The sequence below is a fragment of the Mesoplodon mirus genome, assembly GCF_964341445.2.
Source record: "Mesoplodon mirus genome assembly, chromosome: X".
NCBI classification, from domain to species: Eukaryota; Metazoa; Chordata; class Mammalia; order Artiodactyla; family Ziphiidae; genus Mesoplodon; species Mesoplodon mirus.
In genome coordinates this window covers 87,154,090-87,167,182 of record NC_138981.1, presented here as the reverse complement: position 1 = coordinate 87,167,182, position 13,093 = coordinate 87,154,090, and positions in this window count along the sequence as shown.

Sequence of the window (13,093 nt, the reverse complement as noted above, 5' to 3'; positions counted from 1 at the left end):
GGAAAATCAATTGATCATAAATGTAAGGATTTATTTCTGGACTCTCAATCTATTCCATTGATCTGTATGTCTGTACTTATGCCAATACCACAAAATCTTTATTAATGTAGCTTTGTAGTAAGTTTTGAAATAGGGAAATGTGAACCCTCCATCTTTGTTCTTTTTCAATATTCTTTTGGTTATTCTGGGTCCCCTGTATTTGCATGTGAATTTTAAGGTTACCTTGTCAATTTCTACATAAACATCCATTGGGATCTTGGTAGGGATCGTAATGAATCTATAGATTGCTTTGGGTAATAGTGTCATGTTAACAATATTAAGTCTTTCAATCCATGAACATGTACTTTTTTTTCAATTTTTATTGAAGGAGAAAGCAAATTCCTTTTCTCAGCCAACTGTCTGGTGGGAAATTGTAAGATAATAACTTACTATGTACGATAGTAAGTACCACAGTAAGTAAATACTTACTATGTACCAAAGATTATCCTAAGAAATTTATATGTATTAATCAAAAGTGTCCTCGTGAACTCCTATGAAGTAGAATTATTATTATCCCTATTTTGCAGATGAAAAATCTGTGGCAAAGGAAATCAAGCAATTTGCCTGAAGTCACACAGCCAAAAAATGGTAGAGCCAGGGTTTGAATCCAAGCATTTTGACTCTAGAGTACATGCTCTTAAACTACTACACACTACTGCCTATTACCAAACGTCAGGAGCTTTTCATGGAAGACATATGTCTTTAGAGATAAAAAAGTGAGACCAACCCACAGAGGTGGCAGGTGTAAGAGACAAATAAAGTGAAACCTGACTCTACCTCTTTCTAAGAGCTAGCGGAATCTTTGCCCTTCCAAAGTATTATCTCAAGTGTCTGGTTAAGAAACAAATCACTCTAAGGTATTTTAGGTAGAGAGGGATTTAATGCAGAGAACTGTTTGCAGAGATGTTACAAAGGGCTATTGTAGCAAAAAGGAGAAAGGGGTGTTACCCAGAGATAAGGGAGCTGTTATGATGTGTCCTACCACTGCTGCCAAGCAGGAGCTTCCTCTACCAAGTACCCCATGACCTCATCCCATGACCTTATTTTTCTGTTGTTTCATCACAACATGTTTCACTATTTCACATTGTATAATTTCTTTATACTTATTAGCTTATTTCTGTTATCTATTATTCACTTATCTCTTTTATCTATAAAAGTTATCAAATTATTAGTTTAATTTTCTGTTGTCTATTCTCTACCTCCATCTACAATAACATGGATTCCATGAAGACAATGACTTTATCTGTTTTATTCACTGCTATATCCCTATGTCTAGTGGAGTCCCTGACACAAAGCAAGCTGTTATAATTTTGTACAAGAGAATGATAGATTTAATAAACTTTATATCTGTATTTTACAGCAAGTATGTTAACACAAATCTTGCCTGTAACAATTAATAAGTGATGTATACTCTTTATCTTGAATGAAGCCACTGAACAAATGAATCTTCCCTGGTATCCCTATCAAAGTCTAACAAATGAGCTAGTTTGATGTGTTAATTAAGAGAGTTGGTTTCAGGAGATGGAAACCAACTTGAGCTGGGTGTGGTCCGGATATATTCTCTCCATTGACCCAGTTTGAGGGGCTCAGCTCTCCGTAATCCAACATCCAAGGTTCAGAGCTCAGTCTTACTACTTTGCCAGGTGTCTAAGTATCCCCTTTGATCTGAGACTTGTCCTGAAGACCTTGAGAAAACCCCTTTTTGTGAAAACCAGATGGACATAGGCAAAGGCATTGGCTGGACAGGGTACTGGATGCATATATGGTACATTCCTGTGAAGACAGGCAGGGCCTATGTTACAGACCATGTGAGGTCTCCAGTCATGTGAAGACTAGAAAGTAGGTGGCAGGGATTCTGATCCATCTGACATTGTTGCTGGTACTTAAGCTTATTGCATGAATTTGATTCAGTAGGGAGCAAGCAGAAAGCAACTTTATTCTTTCTCTCATTGAACCTTTAAATCTGCTTAAGGGAATTATTTCCTCCTCTTTAAGAAATCTTGGCGAAATCTCTCAGCTTTGGGTGTTCCTTTCACATGTAACAACAGTTTGATTTCTGTCACTAAAAATTTATATCAAGTGTAATATGAAAACTCAAACTTTTAGTTTGAAAGTACACTCTCTTACCTCTGGCCTGCTTCAGGCTGAGAAACCCATGATTGATGCAAGGGGTAATATTGGCCTCTTTACTCTTTCCTTTCTCCACTTTCTGCCCTACTCACTAAGTACTCCTTTGAGCACCTACAGTAATGGAGAGGAAAGAGGAAGGATAATTAAGAGCAGAACAGGGCTTGCTGGCTGGTATGGTTGCCATCTGATGTCAGGACCTTCAACATAGTGGATAAAAAGTTGGTGACCCTTCTCACAGGGTGTTTTGACAGGTTCCTTGGTGATCCCTCACTGGAAACAGCTGACTATGGGCCATGCCCTTCAGCTATTATTTTTGAGTCCTCCTTCAGCTCCTGAGCTTCTGATGGTCTTCTTTTCCAATGGAATCTTGGTGCTTTCTGGATAGTCTTCTTGGATGGGGTCCATTGTAAGATGACCACAGAAGAGTCCCCTTCTGTTGGAATCAGACTGTATCCTGCTTTCATGGAAAGCACAGTTTGTTCCCAACATAGCCATAGTATCATTTTGGCACCAGGCTGAGGCCACTTTAGTCACAGCTTCTTCCCTTCCATCTTCCACAGGCAGGACTCAAATACTGATCTCTTTTAGCCCTCAAACTCCAGAGATATGGGTTAAGATTTTCAGGTGGTTTTTATGAAACCTGCCCTGTGGTGAGGCGTGGATGTCCGGAGCACTGAAAACTCTCCCTACCAGTGCTCATTGCAAGCCTTTTTATCTCCATTTTTTCACATCCTTGAGGTGCATGATTAGCTAAAAATGCTGGGGAATCAATATTACCATCTGCACATCCTGTACTAGTGTCTAGAATCTCCTAGAGGGAGTGGTCATACTTGGTAACCATAGTATTATTCTCAGCCCAGGTAGGTATGCTCAGCTGAAATGTAACATCCATGCTCCTTCCCATCTTATCTGGCATCTCCTAAGCACTGCCCAAGCTCTGCTGGCCCAGGTCGCCCTACCTTAAGCTGCTCCATCTTCTTCCCTTTTTCTCATTTTCTCTGATCTCCATTACCCAGACACACAAAAGAAAGATCCTGGATGCTTTAACACTACAAATCATTAATAACAACATCTCCCTCTTTTTTGAGGGAAAGAAGTTTCCTCTACTGATACTTGATTGCCCAGCTTAAGTCAGGTCAAGTCAGCCCTGACTAGGTAGGCAGAGTTATTTATTGTGCATAGCACTTCTCAGGGGCCCATTACTCTGAGAGGTGAGGGTCAGATATCAGATAAAGGGAAGGGTCATGGATTGGAAACTATAGTGGGCCATAGATAATAACCAAAGGGGAACTTCTAATTTCCATAGCTACCTCCTTATTTCAAATGCCCTGTCTCTCCTTCACAAGGTAGCAATTTATATCATATTTAGTCTTTCACTCCTTCACTCCTGCTCTCAGTCAATCTTTTTCGATATAATAAAATCACAAAGCAAGGAGTCCTGGGGAAGACGGTAGAATCCCAGTTGTGGAAGGAATCTTAGACTGCATCTAAAGCTGAGTTTCCTGACCTAAAGTATATTATGACTAAGTTATCTCAGTATTCTGACTTGTACTCTAGGAAAACATAAGACTAAGGTGGGGACAAGAATGTTTGAGCTTCAAACTGCAGAGAATAAGCAAAGAATTAGGGGAGAGGGTAAATCTATGTTACTGTACACTCTTCATGTATCCCAGGCATACTTGGAGATACTGCAGGTTCTGTTCCAGACCACTACAATAAAGTGAATATCACAATAAAGCAAATCACAGGAAGTTTTTGGTTTCTCAGTGCATATTAAATTTATATTTACACTATAATGTAGTATAGTGGCTGATGGCTTAATGGCAGGCAACATTAGTTGTTTACAGAAATGGGAGGCAAGATTTTTTGTCTGTATATCTCTTCATTTTGGACCTCAGTTCTCATTCATAAAAGGAGAAAGTTGGGCTAACTTATTATTGGTTCCTTCAGACAATGACAATCTATTACGCCACCAGTTGCCTTTCTTATTCTTATGATTTATCCCTCCCTGATAATGCCATTAAAAATGCAAACCTTGGAGATTTGTTCAAGATGGCAGAGTAGAAGGACATGCTCTCACTCCCGCTTTCAAGAACAACGGAATCACAACTAACTGCTGAACAACCATTGACAGGAAGACACTGGAACTCACCAAAAAAGATACCCCCACATGCAAAGACAAAGGAGAGGCCACAATGAGACGATAGGAGGGGCACTATCACAATAAAATTAAATCCCATAACTGCTGGGTGGGTGACTCAAAAACTGGAGAACACTTATACCACAGAAGTCCACCCACTGGAGTGAAGGTTCTGAGCCACACGTCAGGCTTCCCAACCTGGGGGACTGGCAATGAGAGGAGGAATTCCTAGACAATCAGACATTGAAGGCTAGGAGGATTTGATTGCAGGATTTCAACAGGGCTGGGGGAAACAGAGACTCCACACTTGGAGGGAACACACAAATTAGTGTGCACATCGGGACCCAGGGGAAGGAGCAGTGACACCATAGGAGACTGAACCAGACCTACCTGTTAGTGTTGGAGGGTCTCCTGCAGAGGCGGGGGGCGGCTGTGGCTCACCAAGGGACAAGGACACTGGCAGAAGAAGTTCTGGGAAGTGCTCCTTGGCGTGAGCCATCCCAGAATCCACCATTAGCCCCAACAAAGACCCCCAGGAGGCTCCAGTGTTGGGTGGCCTCAGGCCAAACTAACAACAGGGAGGGAACCCAGCCCCACCCATCAGCAGACAGGCAGATTAAAGTTTCACTGAGCTCTGCCCACCACAGAAACAACCAGCTCTACCATCCACCAGTCCCTCCTATCAGGAAACTTCCACAGCCTCTTAGATAGCCTCATCCACCCAGAGGGCAGAGAGCAGAACCAAGAAGAACTATAATCCTGCAACCTGTGGAACAAAAACAACATTCACAGAAAGATAGACAAGATGAAAAGGCATAAGCCTATGTACCAGATGAGGGAACAAGATAAAATCCCAGAAAAGCAATTAAATGAAATGGAGATAGGCAATCATCCAGAAAAAGAATTCAGAATAATGATAGGGAAGATAATCCAGGACCTCAGAAAAAGAATGGAGGCAAAGATCCAGAAGATGCAAGAAATGTTTAACAAAGATCTAGAAAAATTAAAGAACAAACAAACAGAGATGAACAATACAATAACTGAAATGAAAACTACACTAGAAGGAATCAATAGCAGAATAACTGAGGCAGAAGAATGGATAAGTAACCTGGAAGACAGAATGGTGGAATTCACTGCTGTGGAACAGAATAAGAAAAAAAGAATGAAAAGAAATGAAGAGAGCCTAAGAGACCTCTGGGACAACATTAAATGCAACAACATTCGCAGTATAGGGGTCCCAGAAGGAGAAGAGCGACAGAAAGGACTCGAGAAAATATTTGAAGAGATTATAGTCGAAAACTTCCCTAACATGGGAAAGGAAATAGCCACCCAAGTCCAGGAAGCACAGAGAGCCCCATACAGGGTAAACCCAAGGAGAAACATGCTGAGTGAGACACATACTAATCAAACTGACAAAATTTACAGACAAAGAAAAATTATTGAAAGCAGCAAGGGAAAAATGACAAATAACATACAAGGGAACTCCCATAAGTTTAACAGCTGATTTCTCAGCAGAAACTCTACAAGCCAGAAGGGAGTGGCATGATATACTGAAAGTGATGAAAGGGAAGAACCTACAACCAAGATTACTCTACCCAGCAAGAATCTCATTCAGATTTGAAGGAGAAATCAAAAGCTTCAGAGACAAGCAAAAGCAAAGAGAACTCAGCACCACCAAACCAGCTCTACAACAAATGCTAAAGGAACCTCTTTAAGTGGGAAACACAAGAGAAGAAAAAGACCTACAAAAACAAGCCCCCCAAAATTAAGAAAATAGTAATACGAACGTACATATCAATAATTACTTTAAATGTGAAGGGATTAAATGCTCCAACCAAAAGACACAGGCTTTGGATACAAAAAACCCATATATATGCTGTCTACAAGAGACCCACTTCAGACCTAGAGACACATACAGACTGAAAGTGAGGGGATGGAAAATGAAATTCCATGCAAATACAAATCAAAAGAAAGCTGGAGTAGCAATACTCATATCAGATAAAATAGACTTTAAATTAAAGAATGTTACAAGAGACAAAGAAGGACACTACATAATGATCAAGGGATCAATCCAAGAAGAAGATATAACAATTATAAATATATGTGCACCCAACATAGGAGCACCCCAATACATAAGGAAACTGCTAACAGCTATAAAAGAGGAAATGGACAGTAACACAATAATAGTGGGGGACCTTAACACCTCACTTACACCAATGGACAGATCATCCAAACAGCAAATTAATAAAGAAACACAAACTTTAAATGACACAATAGACCAGATAGATTTAAGTGATATTTAGAGGACATTCCATCCAAAAACAGCAGATTACACTTTCTTCTCAAGTGTGCATGGAACATTCTCCAGGATAGATCACACCTTGGGTCACAAATCAAGCCTCAGTAAATTTAAGAAAATTGAAATCATACCAAGCATCTTTTCTGGCCACAACGCTATGAGATTACAAATGAATTACAGGGAAAAAAAGTACAAAACACAAACACATGGAGGCTAAACAATACGTTACTGAAAAAACAAGAGATCACTAAAGACATCAAAGAGGAAATGAAAAAATACCTAGAGACAAATAACAATGAAAACACGATGATCCAAAATCTATGGGATGCAGCAAAAGCAGTTTAAAGAGGGAAGTTTCTAGCAATGCAAGCCTGCCTCAAGAAACAAGAAAAAATTCAAATAAACAATCTAACGTTACACCTAAAGTAATTAGAGAAAGAAGAACAAGAAAAACCCCCAAAATTAGAAGAAGGAAAGAAATCATAAAGATCACAACAGAAATAACTGAAAGAGAAACAAAGAAAACAATAGCAAAGATCAATAAAACTAAAAGCTGGTTCTTTGAGAAGATAAACAAAATTGATAAACCATTAGCCAGACTCATCAAGAAAAAGAGGGAGAGGACTCAAATCAATAAAATTAGAAATGGAAAAGGAGAAGGTACAACAGACACCTCAGAAATACAAAGCATCCTAAGAGACTCTATGCCAATAGAGACTCTAAGCAACTCTATGCCAATAAAATGGACAACCTGGAAGAAATGGACAAATTCTTAGAAAGGTATAAGCTTCCAAGACTGAAACAGGAAGAAACAGAAAAAATGAACAGACCAATCACAAGCACTGAAATTGAGACTGTGATTAAAAATTTTCAAACAAACAAAAGCCCAGGACCAGATGGCTTCACAGGTGAATTCCATCAAACATTTAGAGCAGAGCTAACACCCATCCTTCTCAAAGTCTTCCAAAAAACGGCAGAAGAAGGAACACTCCCAAACTCATTTTATGAAGCCACCATCACTCTGATACCAAAACCAGACAAAGATACTACAAAAAAAGAAAATTACAGACCAATATCACTGATAAATATAGATGCAAAAATCCTCAAGAAAATACTAGCAAACAGATTCCAACAACACATTAAAGGGATCATACACCATGAACAAGTGGGATTTATCCAAGAGATGCAAGGACTCTTTAATATATGCAAATCAATCAATGTGATACATCATATTAACAAATTGAAGAATAAAAACCATATGATCATCTCAATAGATGCAGAAAAATATTTTGAAAAATTCAACACCCATTTATGATAAAAACTCTCCAGAAAGTGGGCATAGCGGGAACCTACTTCAACATAATAAAGGCCATATACAACAAACCCACAGCAAACATCATTCTCAATGGTGAAACACTGAAAGCATTTCCTCTAAGATCACGAACAAGACAAGGATGTCCACTCTCACGACTCTTATTCAACATAGTTTTGGAAGTCCTAGCCACGGCAATCAGAGAAGAAAAAGAAATAAAAGGAATACAAATTGGAAAAGAAGAAGTAAAACTGTCAGTGTTTGCAGATGCCATGATACTACACTTAGAGAATCCTAAAGATGCCACCAGAAAACTACTAGAGCTAATCAATGAATTTGGTAAAGTTGCAGGATACAAAATTAATGCACAGAAATATCTTGCATTCCTATACACTAATGATGAAAAATCTGAAAGAGGAATTAAGGAAACACTCCCATTTACCATTGCAAGAAAAAGAATAAAATACCTAGGAATAAACCTACCTAGGGAGACAAAAGACCTGTATGCAGAAAACTATAAGACACTGATGAAAGAAATTAAAGATGATACCAACAGATGGAGAGATATACTATGTTCTTGGATTGGAAGAATCAACATTGTGAAAATGACTATACTACCCAAAGCAATCTACAGATTCAATGCGATCCCTATCAACTTACCAATGGCATTTTTCTGAGAACTAAAATAAAAATTCTTAAAATTTGTATGGAGACACAAAAGACCCTGAATAGCCAAAGCAGTCTTGAGGGACAAAAACGGAGCTGGAGGAATCAGGCTCCTGGACTTCAGACTATACTACAAAGTTACAGTCATCAAGACAGTATGGTACTGGCACAAAAACAGTAATATAGATCAATGGAACAGGAGAGAAAGCCCAGAGATAAACCCAGGCACCTATGGTCAACTAATCTATGACAAAGGAGGCAAGGATATACAATGGAGAAAAGACAGCCTCTTCAATAAGTGGTGCTGGGAAAACTGGACAGCTACATGTAAAAGAATGAAATTAGAACACTCCTTAACATCATACACAAAAATAAACTCAAAATGGATAAGAGACCTAAATGTAAGACTGGACACCATAAAACTCCTAGAGGAAAACCTAGGTAGAACACTCTTTGACATAAATCACCACAAGATCTTTTTTGATCCACCTCCTAGAGTAATGGAAATAAAAAAAAATAAACAAATGGGACCTAATGAAATTTAAAATCTTTTTTACAACAAAGGAAACCATAAACAAGATGAAAAGACAACCCTCAGAATGGGAGAAAATATTTGCAAATGAATCATCAGACAAAGGATTAATCTCTGAAATATATAAACAGCTCATGCAGCTCAATATTTAAAAGATAAACAACCCAATCCAAAAATGGGCAGAAGACCTAAATAGACATTTCTCCATAGAAGATGTAAAGATAACCAAGAAGCACATGAAAAGCTGCTCAACATCACTAATTATTAGAGAAATGCAAATCAAAACTACAATGATGTATCAGGTCACAACAATTAGAATGGGCATCATCAGAAAATCAGAGACAGAGCTAACTGTAAGAGTAAATAAAAATAATTGTGTCTGTTTTTAACGGGCAAATGTGTATGTGATGTGGAAATCCTGAGGACAGGCACAGGTAGGCATGCTGAAGAAATTCAAGGAGGACCAAAATACAGAAAGACAAGGTAAAGAGGGTAGTCAAAAGTTCAAGCACAGTCAGGAACTTTATACAAGCCAAAATGGCTGGCATGAGCTGAAGAGCAAATATATTGTCCCCTACGTTCAGAGACCTGGCCCCAAAGCAAGCTGTCCTGACCAGAGGATCCATATATTTTCTGCAAGATGAATGTCAATTGTAGGGCTGGCCTACAGCAGCTAGCAAAAATGTGAGGGAAGATTTTGATTTCCTCTACAAAGTAAGATTGTTTCTATTCTATTGGAACTAATGCCTGCTCTTTTGTTACTTTTTGGTAGTCTGGGGAGACTGAATTTATAAAACAATGTGTGCAGCAAATGTAAAGAACTGTTGAGTCCAATTCTAATAAGAAAAAAAAAGAACATAGGGAACTGGTTAAATAAAGTATGCCAGCTCCATACAGTGAGAAATGATATAGCTATTAAAAAGTATAATGTAGATCTCTTTTATTGACATGGAAAATATCTACAATATATATTAATGTGTGTATATATATAATTTAAAAAATTCAACCAGTATACACTGATAAGGCAACAAAATAGTAATTGTTTATGACCAGTGTCTGTTCTGTTTGGTAACTGCCCTATACTGTTTGCTTCATATTTTAAGTATCATCTTTCTGTATATGCATAGAATGTTCACCAAAAGTCTAACTGTGGTCATCTCTGGGCAGGGGCAGGTTTGAGAGATTCTACTTTATTCTCCTTTAGACAAAGAAACATGCTAATTCATTTTGCCCACTTGCAGTGGAGTGTAGTAAAGTTAATCTCAAACCTCACAGTGTATCAGAACCACCAGACACTTTTAAAACCTACAAATGCTAAGGTCCCATTCCCAGAGAGTTGTTTTACTTGGTCTTGGGTAGGGATATGAATATATTTTAATGGCTCTCTGGGTGAGTTTAATCTGTACTCAGGATTGGGAATCAGCCAAGTTTAGGAACACAGGCTGGGGAGCTGGACTGCCTGGGTTTAAATCCTGGCTGTGTCACTTATTCTTCCTGTGATAGTGAGCAAAATAATTAATCTCTTTGTGCTTTAGTTTTTACACCTGTAAAAAAAATGAGAATTTTAGTAACATCTAACTCTTAGGGTTGTTGTGGGATTACCACACACACACACACACACACACACACACACTTTTATAAAGTAGTACAAAGTATGCTTAATAGTTTGTTATTATTATTATGCCAATTTATTTTTTTAAAACATTGTATTTATCATATCTCTCAGAAGTCATTCCATATTTCCCTACTGCATACTGGACTACATGAAAACTCCTCACCCTGGTATGTCAGCTTTATCTCTCCTTTTACTTCACATGCACTATATCTTAGTTAAATAGGAGTAGGGATTTCCAAACCCTTTCAGAACATTCCCACATGTAAAACAAAATGAGTGCTCCATGTCATCATGACGCTCAAATAATCATCTGCCCTCAAGCAATAGGAGATAAGACTGATGACTCATCTGGGTTGTGAAATTATGTTAGAAGTGCCTGTAGACACAGGAGCCAGCATTTTCCCACCCAAACATCTACATGCTACCTATTCTGAGCATTGTTCCTGAGGTCTTTTCCTACCTCCAGGCATTGAGAAGGTCTCAGACTATGACAAGAGGATGATGGATGTGTCCGTGAAAATAAACAATTAACAATCTATAATGGGAATAGAAAAGAGTTTTATTTGAGCCAAACTGTGGACTATAGCCCAGAAGCTAGCTTCTCAGATAGCTCTGAGGAACTGCTCCAGAGAAGCAGGTTTTTTTTTTTTTTTTTTTTTTTTTTTTTTTTTTTTGCTGTACGCGGGCCTCTCACTGCTGTGGCCTCTCCCGTTGCGGAGCACAGGCTCCGGACACACAGGCTCCGCGGCCATGGCTCGCGGGCCCAGCCGCTCCGCGGCATGTGGGATCTTCCGGGATCGGGGCACGAACCCGTGTCCCCTGCATCGGCAGGCGGACTCTCAACCACTGCGCCACCAGGGAAGCCCGAGAAGCAGGGTTTTTAGCACAGTTTTATATCTTGTCAGAACAAAGAACATTAAACAAGTCTGGGATACATTTCTTCAATGTTTGAAAACAACAGACCAGCACATACACGTACAGCGCATATAGCACGTCCAGTGCGGCCTTGGCAGCTAGGAAGGGAGTCTTATCATCAAAGGAGAACCAGCATTAGCATCCCAGAAAGAAGGGCATCTAATCTTTACTTTTAACGTGGACATTCTTTACTTCTGGTCAGTGTGCCCTTTTCTTTCGTAATTAAAGCAGATGTACAGCGTATGTTTGATAGGCCACAAACAGGCATAAAATTCAAGTTAAATCATGCATAAGCCAGAAAGACTTCCCTATATCTCAGTATGTAAAAATTTCTTTTATCGGATGGTTACATATAGGTTATGATCATAGGTCCTGGACAGTCACTTATAAGTGTGTCTATCTCAGATACAGCAGCTATATGGCATCCGTATAGCCACTTCTTCCTACACCCATAGTAGCATCAATAATTGAACGTGGTTCTGTTTACCACTGAGTCTTTTTACCACAGTGCTCTGAACAGCTAGACCAAGCGAATCAGATATGGTACCAGAAATAATGGCAAACCATCCTTTGTCTTTTCAAAATCTGCAGCTCATCTATCATTTTGGTAGCATCTTCTGCTTTGATTTCTTTAAAGTGAGATCCAGCTTAATTTTAAGGGGTTGGAAAGGTTTCTTATCCCCTTAACAATCACATAGAAAGCGCTTTCATTTTCTAGAGACAACATAAAGCAATAGTACTTGCTTTTGGTTAAAAAATATGAGCTGTCAGCCAGCAACAGTTATACATTGTAAAATGCAGCACTCATGCCTTCTCGCCTCCATTTTCCTCTGTTGCATTCTGTATTCACATTGGCATGTGAGCTTGCATTCTAGCCAAAGGTGTTAGTTGATATGAGAAGGTTCATTTCTTTGAGAGTTTATTAAATAAAGAGCTAAAAGAAAGCACTACCAAGATAGCACTGAGAAGGTAAAAACACAAATCTGGCGCCTCTTTCCCATAAAGATTTCATCTGAATTTGGAAACAGTATGTTGGGAGCTCTCAGAAGCATCTTAGCCCTCTCCCTAGAATATTTTCAGGGAAAACAATTGAAATTCAGGCAAAAAAATAACCTGAATATCTTTCTCAGGATGGAATTGTGTTTTCACCTGCTTAGCACCAACTAAGTGATTGAAACAGGATTCAAGTCCTGTCTTGGAGGCTCTGATGTCCATTCTCTTTCCCGTATAAGACAGAGCCTGCTGTTAGACACAACACTGCCTGCCCTGATATATCTCAAAATATTTTCAAGAATGTAAATACAGGAGGAAAATAAAAATAAAGCTAACATTTATTAAATGCCTACTAGAGGCAGGCTCTGTAGGAACTACTTTACATAAAGAACTTTGTAAATAGCAAAGCATTTTTGAAATTTTATTCATTATAGTAAAGGGTAAGTGAGATT